This window comes from Rattus norvegicus, chromosome 10, assembly GCF_036323735.1.
Source record: "Rattus norvegicus strain BN/NHsdMcwi chromosome 10, GRCr8, whole genome shotgun sequence".
Taxonomy (NCBI): domain Eukaryota; kingdom Metazoa; phylum Chordata; class Mammalia; order Rodentia; family Muridae; genus Rattus; species Rattus norvegicus.
Genome location: NC_086028.1, coordinates 63,842,331 through 63,858,385, shown reverse-complemented (window position 1 = coordinate 63,858,385; position 16,055 = coordinate 63,842,331).

Below are 16,055 nucleotides of genomic sequence, written 5' to 3'. Positions count from 1 at the left end.
GCTGGAAAGCAGACATCTGCACTGTTCCTGAGCAGTTCTGACTACCTGTCTGTCTGGGCTTCGGTTTCACTGCCTGTGAAAACGGAATTCACTGGAACACACAGCTTCCTTGCAGCATTTCTTCCTGGTGCCCTTACTGGGTATGGTGGGGATCTGACAACACAACCCTGAAGCAAACAGATGAAGGCCGGCCAGGCTCAGCAGCTTCCAGATCGGTAGGGAGAGATAAAGAGCAGACTGTAAATAGTGTAGAATCCAGCCAAGGCAGACGCTTTAAGGGTAGGATTAGAAAGCCTCATGCTCATGTGGGGGCCCCGGGAGCAGTCAGCAAAGTCCCCAAGAACTAACAGGGCCCAGTGTGTGCCCCACAGGTCTGATTCTTGAGGGTGGCTCCATTTCTGCCTGCACTTGAGACACAGTTACCCTCATCTTCCTTGAGCCAGCAAGAGTCTAAGGCTCAGGATAGGTGGGCGCCAAATAGGTACTGGGACCTCCCCTTCTCATGGGCTTCCAGAGATAAGGTGAATCCGCATTAAACATCCAGGCCTTTGCACATCCGCATCCCACTACTCCCCTCTAACCCCGTCCATACAGAGCTTTTACAAGTGGGATCAGCACAGGGAGGGAGACAGCTAAAACCTTGTAAATATTTTCTAGATAGGAGCTGAGGTCAGAAGAGGCCAAGGTCTGTCAGCTGAGAGTGGGTCAGGGTGTGTCTCAGCCTGTGTGTCCGATAACTAGAGGCCTCTTCTGACTCCTTGATAACTTCACTTTTCCCAGAGGACGGGAACAAACATTTATGCTTGCCAGCGATAGAGCAAAATAAGGATTCCAACTTGGTAGCCCAGCGAGTTTATTGGAGCATGGAGACGAACAGCCGTATCACCAGAAAGGCTCACCCTAGCACGGATGATGACTTTCCTATAGCTGCATAGCTAGAGTTCCCGTTAGGGTTAGCCTTCAACTCTCTGTGTTCTCTTGCACCTCCCAACCCCCAAGCATTTTACAGCAGGAACAGAGAGAGCAGCTGGAATCTCAGCCACTGCCTAGGAGTCCTCCCCACTCCCTCCTCCTGTGAAGGATGGTCACTACTTCTTGAGCGCTTCCTTGAACTTGGCTCTGCTGGGATCTGCTCTCTGCTCTGCCCATCCCGTGCTTTCCATTTTACTAGTGAAAACCAAGTCACCCTGCAAGCCACAGGCACCTGGGCTCCTTCCACCCTCCCCCTAGTCCACCCACCCGACTCTGGCCTCACTTCACTCTGGCCTCTCCGGCCGCCTCAGTCCCCTTCCAACAACCCATCAATCTTATTCCTTGGCGTCTTCACACAAGCCATTTCTTCTACCTGGAATGCTGTTCTTCCAGATGTTCATGCCACTGGCTGCCCCACCTCTGCTAAAAATGTCTGACAGCCACTCCCTCCTCCTTCTTCTGTTACACCCTCACCACGGGATTGTTACGACTTTCTCATTTTCTGTTTATTGTTGGCTGTCTCCCTTTCCCAGCCACCAGAATGGTACCTCACACAGGGTAGATACTCTAAAGACTTACAATCAGATCGGCAAGAAGAAAGGGCTCCCCAGCTGGAGCCCCAGGCTATGCAGAGACCTGTCAGTGCAGTGAGGGCAGAGTCCAAGAATCTATACTTAGAATTTATACACGAAGTCACCTGTCATCCAGTCACCGACTTGGAAGTCAGGGGGAATAAAGTGATCCTGCCTTTCAGATCACACAGCCAGGAGGATGTGACCACAGGGGGAGAGTGCATGTCAACTCCATTAGAATTTGAAGCCATAGTTAAAAGGCACACAACGTGACATTGTAAAAATGTCCCTCCCTGTATGTCATCCCTCACACCGCCACTTTGTACTAGGGACCTTGCACTAGTCAGGAAGACACCTTATCACTGAGCTAAGTCCCCAGCACCACAAAATGTTCCCAATAAAATGACGAAGGGGTCTGGAGAGTTGTCTCAGCGACTAAGAGTACTTTTTGCTCTTGCAAAAGACCCAGGTTTGGTTCCCGCCACTCACGTGGCAGCTCACAAGTGTCTGTAACTTCAGTTCTAGGGCTCTGATACCCTGTTTTGGCCTCTGCAGGCACCAGACATGCACATGGTACATAAAAATAAATACAGATGTGAGGGAGTTAGTGGTGTGTGTGGGAGCACCCTCACAGAATCAGGGAGAGAGGGGATGGGATAGCAGGTTTCTGAAGGGGAAACTGGGAAAGGGGATAACATTTGAAATGTAAATAAAAAAATCCAATAAAAAAATACTTACAAATAACTCTTGCACACAAAACAAGCCTTTTAAGTAATGTTTTTAAAGTGTGATGAAGGATACATGTTTAACTATATATGATAGCAATCTTAAGGTACCTCCCTATGGGGGCTGGGGAGATGGCTCCTCAGGTAAGAGCACTGACTGCTCTTCTAGAGAACCCAAGTTCAAGTCCCAGTACAGGCAAGGTGACTTACAACCATCACTAACATCAGTTCCCATGGAACTGATGCCCTCTTCTGGCCTCTATTGGTACTGCACACACCTGGTACACAGGTCATACAGGTAGGCAAAAAACCCACACCTATACCATAAAAGAAAAATAAATCATTAAAAAATATTTCAGTCAGTTGGTGGTGACACATGGCTTTAATTGGGAGGCAGAGGCAGATGGCTGTCTGAGTTGGAGACCAGCCTAGTCTACAGAGCAAGTTCCAGGACTGCCAAGGCTACACAGGGAAACAGTCTAAACAAAACAAAAAGTATTTCTCCCTATCCAGTAAGTGGATAAAGACTAAGCCATCCTGAGAGTTTATTTCCCAGCACCCTGTGTCACACACACACAAGCTCTACCCCAGCATGTGAACATAGCACCACATCACACACACACACACACACACACACACACACACACACACACCCCCGGAATATCTATCAGGGCACATGTTTAAGCATCTAATTGGAGAGCTACCATGGCCTTTAACATAATTAGCTGGTGCTGGGAGTCATATCATAAACTTACTCTCCATTTCCCTCTGCATTGGTGGTCGTTAGGCAGGGGGTCTTCTGGTGTGTCTGAAGACAGCTACAGTGTACTTATATACATAAAATAAATAAATCTTTAAAAAGAGAGAGATGACAGAGGACAGCTGACTACAAACTCATTGTAGCGGAGAAAATGGGTCTACACATCTAAAAAAGATCCACCATTCTTCACACATGGGAGCCCAGAGAATGCAGGACTTAGTCAGGGACTCCACCTCAGACTTAGAGATGCCAATTTGAAAATAGCTGAAACTGTTAAAAACTACAAGGCCTGTCAAGTGATCAATGTGGTTGCCAGTAAAAAGAACCCCAATACTTCATACTGTAGCACCAAGCCAGGAGTCTATCAGGAAACAAACTTTATGAGATAAAACCAAGAAAATTCAGATACAGATATTTGCTATTTATAAATACCTCTTCAGGATGGACTGAGATTTTCCCAAGTAAGCAGGAGACTATTCAGATGGTAACAAAGAAACTACTGAAAGAGATTCTTCCAAGGTTTTTTTTTTTTTTTTTTTAAGATTATAGGGTCAGGCAATGAACCTATATTTGTGTCCCAAGTAAGTTAGAGATTAGCTAATATCCTAGAAATTGATTAGAAACCTCATTGTGTTTACAGATTCCAGAGTTCAGGGCAGGTAAAAAAGATAAATAGAACCCTAAAAGAGACCTTAACTAAGTTGACCTTAGAGACTGATGGTGACTGGGTGACTCTTCTCTTTATTGCTAATAGAGTACAGAACTCCCCATGCCAGATGGGCCTCAGCCCTTTTAAAGTTACGTTTGCTTCACCTACTGACAGAAGTTATTACAGAAACAGACGATTGCTAATTTTTACACAATTTCGAGGGTGTCCAATGAATACACAAACATGTCTGACTTAAACTTCACGCTTTCCATAAAATGTGCCGGTGCTCCATCAACTTTAGCCTGGAGAGCGGGCCCTAGTCAAGAGATCCTGCCAGGGGTCACTAGAGCTTTGCTGAAAGGATCCCTGCACTACAGCGTTGCAGCGTGGATCCACACAACCCATCCGTTTGCAGTTAAAAAAGACCTTGGCCAGCAGCAGAAGAATTCTGCCTCAAGACTCCCTCCTGTCTCCCTCTGATGGGCCCCTACCCATGCCCCAGGGACACCACAAAGACACAGCCCTGTCACTGTTTTCATAAAGCTTCAGGAAGTCCTGTGGTTGGGTCTTCTAGTCACAAGAGAAAGGCAAGGGAGTCGGGGGATGAGAGGCCAAATCTTTTAAATTCAGACTCCATTTTAGAGACTCTGATTTAAGTCTGAACTCAGGTAAACTAGCAGGCTGGTACCTAGCATTCGTTTCCAAGTTACCCCCCAACAAAACCCAAGCCTCACTCCAGTCTCTAGGCTCACATCCAACAAGACCAGTGTCTCCAGGTTATTCCCCCAACAAATCTGCATCCCCATGTTATAAACGCACCTCCTGCCTAACGACCCCCGATGCAGAGGGAAATAGAAAGTAAGTTTATGATATGACTCCCAGCACCAGCCAATTATGTTAAAGGCCTCAGTAACTTCCCAGTCAGATGCTTGTTGCACACTCACTCCCCGCTTGTTGCTTACCGTAAAGCCGTGACCTGATATTCAGGGCTCCTCATTACCAAAACCATCCTGTGTGACGGCCGTGGGCCAGGGGCCGGAGCTAGCTGGAATGAAAAGGCCCTACTGTGATTGCATCAGATTGGCTCCCGTCTGGTTTTTGGGGTTCAACCCTTCCTTGTCACTACAGTACTTGGAAATGAGAGAAATTGTTCATGAGAAAAATCCCAGGACAGAAAATCAAAAAATACAGAGTAGAGATCAGAGTTATGGCAACAAAATGTTAGTAGAGGGGTGAGGTAAGATTCTCCCCACCCCCCACCCTCCCAAAAGGGTTTCGCTGTGTATGTAGCCCTGGCTGTCCTGAACTCTGTAGACCATGCTGGCCTTGGACTCAGAGGTCCATCTGCCTCTGCCTTCTGAGTGCTGGGATTAAAGGCGTGCACCACCACCGCCTGGCTAGATTTTCTGGTTTATTTGTTTGTTTTGTTGTTGTTGTTGTTGTTTTTAAAGATTTCCCTTTTTTTTCTGATATAAATACGTTTTTATCTTGTAAAATACCAAACTTTTGAAAGTTCTCTCAAACCTGTCCTGCCTCAGGTGGAGGAAGTGGACTCTGGGAATATCGCTGTGAGACTGCTGCGGTGCCTAGCATTCCGAGGGACTTGTGAGGTGGTCGCATTTGTCTCTTCGAAGGAATACAGCTGTCGCTTGATGAATGGAGGGATACGGCCCCTGCTGCGCCTGCTCAGTGCTGTGAGCTCGCCCCGCAGTAGTTACCTCTCTGCTGCTGTGATGGTGTACCTTGAGCGAAAGCAGCATATGGAAGAAAGTTTATTTTGCCAATTGTTCCATTGGATTAGGGGCTCATCATGGCAGGCAGGCCTGGCGGCACTCGGCAGACAAAGCTGCAGGACCAGGAGGATGAGAGACCACATCATCAACTCAAACATGAAGAAGAAGAAGAGAGAGAACTGGAAGTGGGGTGAGGCTACAAACACTCAAGACTCCATCTTCCCCGTAACCGGATTCCTCCCAGTGGTTCTCAACCTGTGGATTGGGATTGGGATTGAACTACCTTTTCTCTGGGGTCACCTAAGACCATCAAAAAAATAGTTTCATAAGAGTAGCAACCTCACCCTTATGAAGTGGAAATGAAAATAATTTTGTGGTTGGGGGTCACCACAACATGAGGAAATTCTGAGAACCACTGAGTTGGACTGTACCACTTCGGGCTGGAGAGATGGCTCAGTGGTTAAGAGCACTGACTACTCTTCCAGAGGTCCTGAGTTCAATTCCCAGCAACCACATGGTAGGTCACAACCATCTGTAATGGGATCTGATGCCCTCTTCTGGTGTGTCTGAAGACATCTCCCCTACCAACTAGCACCACCAGCTGGCAATCCTGGCCTATGGGGGCTGCTTCTCATTTGAGCCACTACAGACTCTCTACCAGGAATACCCGTCCCACCTTGCTTGGCTCATTTAGATCCCATTTGGACTTTAGGTACAACCTATTCTGGGACATAATTCCAGGCAAAATTAGTCCTTGCCCTGTGTGCACTTCTGCAATACTGTGATGTAACAAAAGTTCTGGGCTGGAACCTCTTGCAAGGCTGATTAACTACTTAGAACTTCAAAGGCTGTTGAGAAGTCGGAATGCTGCAGGTCCAGAGCCTAATTATAATTTATCTTGAGCTCTCCCCCAACCCCCATTATTAGCCATTCCTTTCCCATCTCTGTGTCTTACCTAACACAGTGATGATCAAATGGAGCCTTTAAAAATACTTTAATAAATTATATTAATAACTCATATAATTAATAATAATTAAATATAATATAATATTTTAAAATATATTAACTCAGCAGACCACTGGCTTCTGTGAACCCCAAATCTAAGACTGTCATCAGACAGCAGGAGACCTATAACAGAAGACTCCCTTGTCTTTGCTCTACCCCACCTCTCTGATGTTCCCATCAAGGTGTTTAAGTGTCTTGACTTGTGACTGTGTTTGTTCTGTTACTATGAAGGTGTGAAACAGCTTCCAAGTTGGCACATAGAATTTGGGATGACCTAGATCTGTGTTCTTAGGCCACGACCAATATTCAGTTCCAGAATAAACGATCGCCTATCACTGATGTCAGGCTTGAGGCGTGGCAAATAATATTCTCCACTCACCTGCCTGTGTTTCTTCATTTCTCTTTGAAATTGCTCTTAATTATTTTATGTGCAGCCTCTGTTAGCTTCTCAGTGACATTTTGAAAATTCTTCTTCTGGCTTGCTCCAGATGATACGCCCTTGAAATTTATAGCGAATCACAGGTTCATTGGGGACAGCCGGCTTTCCTCTCCATTCTGAATGCACTGGCTTTGTGTGATGCCCTGCCCCTCCTGGTGGGACTGCCTACAATCTCTCCCTTGAGTTTAAAGAAAGAATTCCTTTCCCTTTGTCCTGTAGAGTAATTCTTCTGGCACAGCACCCTCTTGGCTTCTGTTTGTCTGAAACAGTTTTCTTTTTACCTTTGCTTCAAAGGGTGGTTTTGCTGAGTACCAAGTTCTAGGTTGACAGCTGGGGTTTTTTTTCACCCTTCTGAAGATGTCACTGTATTGTGCTTTAGACACCCCACACACACACATAAATAAGTAAATAAATAAATGTGATGTGTTTTTGTTGGTGGTGATGATTTTGTTTTGTTCTGTTTTTGAGACAGTGTTTCTGTACTGAAACTATGTAGACCAGGCTGCCTTTGACCTAACAAAGATCTACCTATCTCTGCTTTCCAAGCGCTGGGATTAAAGGGGTGTGCCACCTGGGTCTTTGTTGTTTTTAAGTTCTTTAAAATACACAACCTTGGAAGTTCTCTTGAAAAACTGAGAAATTGTGGTAGCATCACTCCAGCAATAGTGGCAGATACCCTGAAGGGGCTGTGCCCTCTCTTCACCACTGGCTTCCACTGATATAAGGATTACACTTACCTCCCCTTCCCTGAGCTGAGTCAAATCTGGAAGTAGATTCTTTGGGATCTCATGGGCCTCACAGGGCTTTGCCAAACTGCTCTTCCTTTTTTTTTTTTTTTTTTTTTTTTTTTGGTTCTTTTTTTCAGAGCTGGGGACCGAACCCAGGGCCTTGCGCTTCCTAGGTAAGCGCTCTACCACTGAGCTAAATCCCCAGCCCCCAAACTGCTCTTCCTTGCAAGGGTCTAAGAAGCATCTCTTTTCCCCACAATGTAAGTCACTTGCATTAGCCCCAAAGAACATGCTGGTATCCAGCTAGAAGTCTGATGCCACTGTACTTTATAGCACAAGGGAACAAGATGTCTTTGGAAGGGCTGGAGAGATGGCTCAGCGGTTAAGAGCACTGACTTCTCTTCCTGAGGTCCTGAGTTCAAATCCCAGCAACCACATGGTGGCTCAGAACCATCTGTAATGAGATCAGATGCCCTCTTCTGGTGTGTCTGAAGACAGCTACAGTATATATATATATATATATATATATATATATATATATATATATAATAAATCTAAAAAAATAGATGTCTTTGGAAACTAGTTTTGTTTCTGATGGTTGGAGAGGCTGTATTCTGATGGAGGGATTCCTGCCAGCTGTGCCCAGAGTTCACAGGGCTGAGCAGGCATTGTCTACAAACATAAGATAGATTGGTGGCAATGGGCAGAGAGCCCCAGAAGATAAGTCAGAGGTTGGGGATTTAGCTCAGTGGTAGAGCGCTTGCCTAGCAAGTACAAGGCCCTGGGTTCGGTCCTCAGCTCTGGAAAAAAAAAAGAACATGACAAGTGACAAGACTATGACAAGGTCAGGATGGACAGAGTAGAGGAAGAAGGAAAAAGAGGAAGAAAGACTTTTTAAAGATTTATTTATTTATTTTATGTATGTGAATATACTGTAGCTGTCTTCAGACACACCAGAAGCGGGCATCAGACCTCATTACAGATGGTTGTGAGCCACCATGTGGTTGCTGGGAATTGAACTCAGGACCTCTGAAAGATCAGTCAGTGCTCTAACTGCTGAGCCATCTCTCCAGCCCAAAAGAAATTCTTGAAGAAGCCACAGGGAAAGGATTTACTGCTGCAATAACAAACCGAGGCCCAGAGAGACCAAAGGAAATCTTGGCAATTAGTGGTCAACAGTGAATGCGGTGGAAGCTTCAGCAGACCTGCTAAGGGAAGGGAGCAACAGAAATTAGATGATAGAGTTAGAGATCCCCACCCTTACCCCCACATAAGGTCGCCCTTAGAGAGTCCAGCAGGCAAGCTACAACACAGCCTAGGCTGATATCAGCACCTCTGTCAGAGGCAGGAGTGAGGGGTGTGGAGGGACAGACAGGCCTAACCTGCGTAAGCCACCTCGGGATACATAGCTGAGGCTGAAACCCAGCCAGAGGTGGCAAGAAAGCAAAGGACACAAACCAGCTGTTGAGTGGACACCTGCAGGTGTGTTCTCCCTACGACAGCCTATGAAGGCCTCAGCTCCCTCTACAGTCCCAGCTAGGACTACTTTGTAAACATACAGCTCTCAGGGGCTAATCTGGATAGCAGGCCCTGGACCAACGCCCAGGCGTGGCTGGTGCCTTGTTTTTTAGTTTTTCTTCTGGTTTTACTTGTATTTGTTTGTTTTTGTTTTAGAGTGTTTTAAAATTATATGTCTGTGTTTGTCTGCATGTGGGTTTGTGCTCATGAGGAGGCCAGAGGTTCCGGATCCCCTTAGAGCTGGAATGATAGGAGGTTGTAAGCTGTCAGACGTGGGTGCTGGGAACTGAGCTCAGGTCCTCTGCAAATTCAGGAAACCCTCTTAATGCTAAGCCACTGCCCCACCCCAACCCCCCTTTTAAAAAAGCTTTTCTATGTATTTCGATTTACTTGATGTTTGGCTGATAAATGCTGTCCTTACACACTCCTGAATGGGAACGGGAGTGAGTGGGTGGGTGGGGAGCTCTGGAACTGACTCCGGTGCTGACATGCTCCCAGTGAAGATAGAAGACCACACTTGTATGAAAATAGCCTCTCGGGCTGGAGAGATGGCACAGTGGCTGCTCTTCCAGAGGACTTGCATTCAGGATTCAGCTCCTGCTGATCGTTCACGGCTGGCTATAATTCCAGCCCGAGGGTATCTGATGCCCTCTCATGGCCTTTGAGGGCATTGCATATACATGGTAGGAATACATGCAGGCAAAATACTCATATACAAAATAAAATTAAAAACATTATTACTAACAGCCGGGTAGTGGTGGTGCAGGCACAGCACTCGGGAAGCAGAGGCAGGCAGATCTCTGAGTCTGAGGCCAGCCTGGTCTACATAGTAAGTTCTGGGACAGCTTAGCTACATAGGGAAACCCTGTCTTGAAAAACAAAACAAAACAAATAGCAAACAACAACAAGAAAGAAAGAAAGAAAGAAAGAAAGAAAGAAAGAAAGAAAGAAAGAAAGAAAAGAAATTATCCTTGGGAGGGGCTGTAAGTGTGGTTGGTCGTATGCTTGTTTAGCATATTCCAAAGTACTAGATGCAATTCTCTGTATCAAGCAAAACCAGACGTGATGGCTTACGCTTGCTGTCCCAGCACTCAGAAGGTGGAGGCAGGAGAATCAGAGGATCAAGGTCATCCTTGGCTACATAGTGAGTAAAAGCCAGCCCATGCTACAAGAGACTTTGTCTCGAAAGAAAGGAGGAAGGAAGAAAGGAAGGAAGGAGATGAGGGAGAGAGGGAAGAAAGAAGGGAAAGAAAGAAAATGTCCTTAGGAAATCCAATATTGTATATGACTGCCCCCCGCCCCCCATACACACACACAAATACAGTTCTCTGGGCACCTGAAAGCTATGGGTTAGGTCCCGGGTGAGTTCTCAGGACTCAGGCCAGGGTGACAGGCTATAGCAGTGAAGGAAGGGGATATGTTAAAGGACACTTAGGAACAATCAGCCTGCACATTGATGATGGGTCTAAGACAGGGAGAACTGGGAGGCTGTACAGTGATGGGTGAGGTGCAAGTGCCCACCTGGAGCACAGGACAGTCACCTCAGGCCTGTTGAGACGACACACTGGAACACGGAGGACAGGTCACCAGGATGGGATTCCCACACAGTGGCTGGCGGCCGCCAGCTCCCGCTTCCCACTCTGTCTGCATCCCTGCCCACGTCTCTTACAAAATCCTTTACAATCCAATGAACTATCAACTACAACTGCGCATGCTCAAGATCTTGCGCATATTACGTCACATCCTGTTCAGGGAATTTTTTTTTTTCAGTTCCTTCTAATCTGACTTTTTTTCCTTCTGAATGTGCTTTAAGGAATTTTCAGGTGTGCATGCGTGTGCGTGTGTAATTTCTCTTGTTTTCAAAATATATAGTTGCTTGGCATGGTGGATTGTGCATTTAATCTTAGTACTCAGGAGTAAAGCAAGGGCTGGCGGATCTCTGTTGGTTCCAGGCCAGCCTGGTCTACATAGTGCTACCAAGTCTCAAAAATACAATACAAATCAAACAAACAAAATCACATGAAAAAGTACAGTCGGGCTGGAGAGATGGCTCAGTGGTTGAGAGCGCTGACTGTTCTTCCAGAGGTCCTGAGTTCAAATCCCAGCAACCACATGGTGGCTCACAACCATCTGTAATGAGATCTGATGCCCTCTTCTGCTTGTCTGAAGACAGCTACAGAGTACTTATATATAATAAGTAAATCTATTTTTTTAAAATAAAGTTGATGAACGTAGTGGTGCATTCCTATAATCTCAGTATCGGAGAGGCTGAGGCAAGAAGACTGTCGTGGATTGGAGGCTAGCCTGCACTACAAATGAGATTGCCTCTAAATAAGTGAAACAAAAGATAAAGTTGAGGGCTGGAGAGATGGCTCCCCGGTTAGGAGCACTGACTGCTCTTCCAGAGGTCCTGAGTTCAAATCCCAGCAACCACATGGTGGCTCACAACCATCTGTAATGAGATCTGATGCCCTCTCCTGGTGTGTCTGAAGACAGCTACAGTGTACTTATAAATAAATAAATCTTAAAAAAAAACTTTTAAAAAGATAAAGTTGATTCTTCTTTTTCTTTTTCTTTTTTTTAAATAGGGCTGGAGAGATGGCTCAGAGGTTAAGGGCACTGGTTGCTCTTCCAGAGGCCCTGAGTTCAAATCCCAGCAACCACATGGTGGCTCACAACCATCTGTAACAAGATCCGGTGCCTTCTTCTGGTGTGCAGGCAGAACATTATATAAATAATAAATAAATAAATCTTAAAAAAAAAAAAAAAAAAAAAAAAAAAAGAGCACTGACTCCAGAGATCCTGAATTCAGTTCTTAGCAACCAACCACATGGTGGCTCCCAACCATCTATAAAGAGATCTGGTGCCCTCTTCTGGCCTGCGGGCGTACATACATGTAAGCAGAACACAATACATAACAAATTAACAAAGCTTTAAAAATTTAAAAAAAGGAAAAACAAGAAAATAAAAAAAACTTAAAAATTTTTTTGAGACAGGACTTCACCATACAGCCTAGCTGGCCTGGAACTCAGTGAACTCTGAGATTGCAGGTCTTCATACGGCTTTCATTTTTGTAAATGTGTATTTGGAGGCTGGCGCATGGCTCACTGGATAAAGGTCCTTACTGTCAGGCCTGACACCCAGACTCAATCTCCAGGACCCATTTGGTGGAGAAGGAAAACTGACTCCCAAGGATGGTCCTCTGCCCTTTATACCTGCAGCAAGTTAGCATAAAGCTAAGTCAGTGAACACACACACACACACACACACACACACACACACACACGGACATGCACACACATACATATAAATATAACTTTTAAATCTTTTTCAAAAATGTCTACTTTCTTTGCTTTCTATTTTCTAAGGGAAGGATTAGCTATCTTCCCAGTATCTACTTCAAGTGTGTCCACTGTGGGTAACAAGGTTCCCTCTCCACTGTAGAGCCAAACAGATCTAGGACAATAACAGTGGTGTTGTAAGAACCTTCCTGACAGCCCCGAACAACAGAGAACATGTACCCCTTTTGTTTCTCGTGTGTGTGTGTGTGTGTGTGTGTGTGTGTGTGTGTGCGCACACGCATGTTTTAGAAATCTACAAAAGTCATTGCAGGAAAGTTAATAAGAGAGACGCTGGTGGCCCAAATGCAGTTAAGTACCATAACTTAGAGCTAATGAGCATTTGCCTGCAATCCCAGCACTAGGGTGACAGAGACAGGAGGATCCTGGTGGCCTGCTAGCCTGACCATCTAGCTGAATTGGTGAGTTCCAGGTTCAGTGTGAGGAAAAATACTGTGGAGACTCCACATGCAGGTGTACACACACACATACACAGTGTATGTATTGGCCAATACAATATAAAACATACTCAAACATTTATATCAGAGTATGCATTTATTTTTTATTTTTTTTATTTTTTCTTTACAAGTACAAGTTTTTTTTTTCAGTATTTCTAGGCTCTAGGAATACATTCTAACATGTGACCTGCAACTTTGTTCCACTTTTGTGTTCTAGACGTCTACTGCATGCAACAGTAGCAGCACACAGCCTATAGCTCTAACTGACAGCCGAACAAAGCAACTCAGAATGGGAGGCAGCCAGGAAGTGAGGATGAAAGGGAGGAGGAATCCCGTAAGTTATCCACAGCACAGCGAACGGCATGGGGTCAGGCAGGCAGCTCCACTTCACACATGTCAGCGAACAAGCGGGTCCTTACCAGGGAACTAACTGCTCACGATCTCCATAAAGGTACTTGGGGCCTCTTCCAGACCATCACCGTTGACTCTGCTTTCAGTCTCTTGACATCTTGGCAGCTTGAATGCTGTGACATTTAAGAACACCAAAGGAAGAACACAGACTCAACTCCACTGTAACTGACTTATTGATTACTGCTGGCAGGACAACAATCTCTGAGTCAAACTTGAGATTGCTGCTTGAAGTGAGGTGAGGGATGGATTTTTAAAGAGGAGCCCTTGAATCTGCAAAAGAAAATTGAGGCTGTTATGCTCTGCTAAGATCAGGTTGTCATGGCAACCTCAGAACAGTCCTTGAATGTCTGCACAAGCAGGTTACAGAAGCCAAATAGCAGTTAGTCATATCATAACAAGTCATGGCTGTAGGCTGTACATTTCTGGGTGAAGATCACTGAACTTCTCTTCCAAGGACTGGAGTCAGAGACACATGGCTAATGGGTACCAAGATGATCGACTATCACAAAATGGAGTTACATCACAAATGAGCAGGAGAAGAGGCCTGTTGACTGACACACCAAACTCGATTCCCTAATTGGAGTTAATATCTTGGTATTTGGGCCCACCAATCCCTTTTGAGTTTGGCTGTTGTGTGTTAGCCTCGGAAAAACTGACAATGTGGGTGTGGTAACAGAGTGGCATATGGGGGTTGAGGACTGGGAAGCTTGCCCAAAGTGGGGCTGTGGTGGCTAAGATAGCTTTTTTTTTTTAAAGATTTATTTATTTATGTATGTGAGTACACTGAAGCTGTCTTCAGACACACCAGAAGAGGGCATCAGATCCCATCACAGATGATTGTGAGCCACCATATGGTTGCTGGGATTTGAACTCAGGACCTCTGGAAGAACAGTCAGTGCTCTTAACCACTGAGCCATCTCTCCAGCCTGAGATAGCTTTTTTTAAAGGGAAGACTAGCTGCCCATCTCTATCAAATGTCTGAGGCTGGTGATCAAGGACACACCCCCCATTCCTCTTCTTACCCCACGTAATGGCTCTTCCTGGTTGTCAACGTGACTATACCTGGAATGAACTACAATCCAGAATTGGAGGGCTCGCCTGTGATCCAGGTCTTGAGGCTGGAAGATAGAAGTTTCTGACTTGGATCTTGGCATGGAACTCTTGAGGCATAGTGGCTATGAAAGGCTTATGCCCTCGCAAGGTAGTACAAGTCTTTAATCCCAGGAGACTAAGGCAAGGAGGTCTCTGAGTTCAAGGTCAGCCTGGGACAGAACAAGTCCCAGATCCAAGGTGGCACACACCTTTAATCTGGGCCACACCTACTGGAGACCTACATAAGGACATTAGAAGAAGATTCAGTCTTTGCTGCTTGCACTTACTTACCAGCACATCTGTGGGAATCTACTTCCTCAGAAGCCCAGCTGAAACAACTAGCCGTGTGGGACTGAGCAACTACTAGCGTCTTGGATTTCCAATTCACAACTAACCATTGTTGGGGAGTTAGACGAATAAATTCCCTCAATATAGAATGATACTCCATATGTTTGTGACTCTGGAGAACCCTGACTAATACACCCTTCTACTTGACGCACTTCTGATCATCCTTTCCCACACCCCCACTTTCCTTCAGTCCTCCAGTTGAGAGGTCTCCCATAGTCTTTCTCTGCTTCCAAACCTTTCTCTGCCACAATGTGGAGAGAGCCCCTTCACCTGTGTTTGTGTATATATTTAAGTGTGTGTGTGTGTGTGTGTGTGTGTGTGTGTGTGTGTGTGTGCGCGCGTGTGTGTGCCAGGAGAGAGTGTTGGGTCCCCTGGAGCTGCTAGGGTTCAGACTGTAACAAGGGTGTTAAGAACTGTACATTCTGTTTCTCTGGAAGAGCACTGAACCATCTCTCTTGCCCCAGGTCTTGTTGTAGCTGAGGAAGGGTTTTGCTGTGTAGCCCAGGCTGGCTTCAAATGCTAAATCTTCCTATGTCTGCTCCCAAATGCTGTGTGTGTCATCATGCTCTGCAGGAATCTCATTTTGACACTCCCTTTTAAAAGACTTTCAGTAGGGGCTGGAGAGATGGCTCAGCAGTTAAGAGCACTGACTGTTCTTCTAGAAGTTCTGAGTTCAATTCCCAGCAACCACATGGTGGCTCACAACCACCTGTAATGAGATCTGATGCCCTCTTCTGGTGTGTCTAAAGACAGCTGCACTGTACTACTCATATACATAAAATAAATAAATCTTAACAACAACCACAAAACAAAAAAGCAAGCAAACACAGTTTGCACCCCAGCCTCTGGAAGGAGAACAGGCTTTGCATTCCTTCCCTTGAAGGGACAACTCTGTGCCTATCGTTCCAGGTTCTCCTGGTCTGAGTACAGAGCCCTCCATGTTCCCTACACAGATCAAAGCAGGGCTTTTGCCCATGTCTAGCTTGGTGAACTCATGAGCTTGCTGGGTTCTCTAATAGATCTGTGTTGAGTGCTTACTTATGTGACCCGCTCCAAACAGCTGCATCACCAAAAAGTCTCATCCATCACAAGCAATGAGTCCTCATGACTGCCCAGGTAACAGGCTCACGTTCACTTAGCCTACCATAGATTACTACACACACACACACACACACACAGAGATAGAGGGGGTGGGGGGAGGGAGAGAAGGAGAGAGGGAGAGAGGGAGCAAGAGCGAGTGAGCTGGGGCTTCTTTAGTGGGTCCAGGAGGAGGAGGAGTTGGTTGTTAGGAACGGACTGTAGGTGGT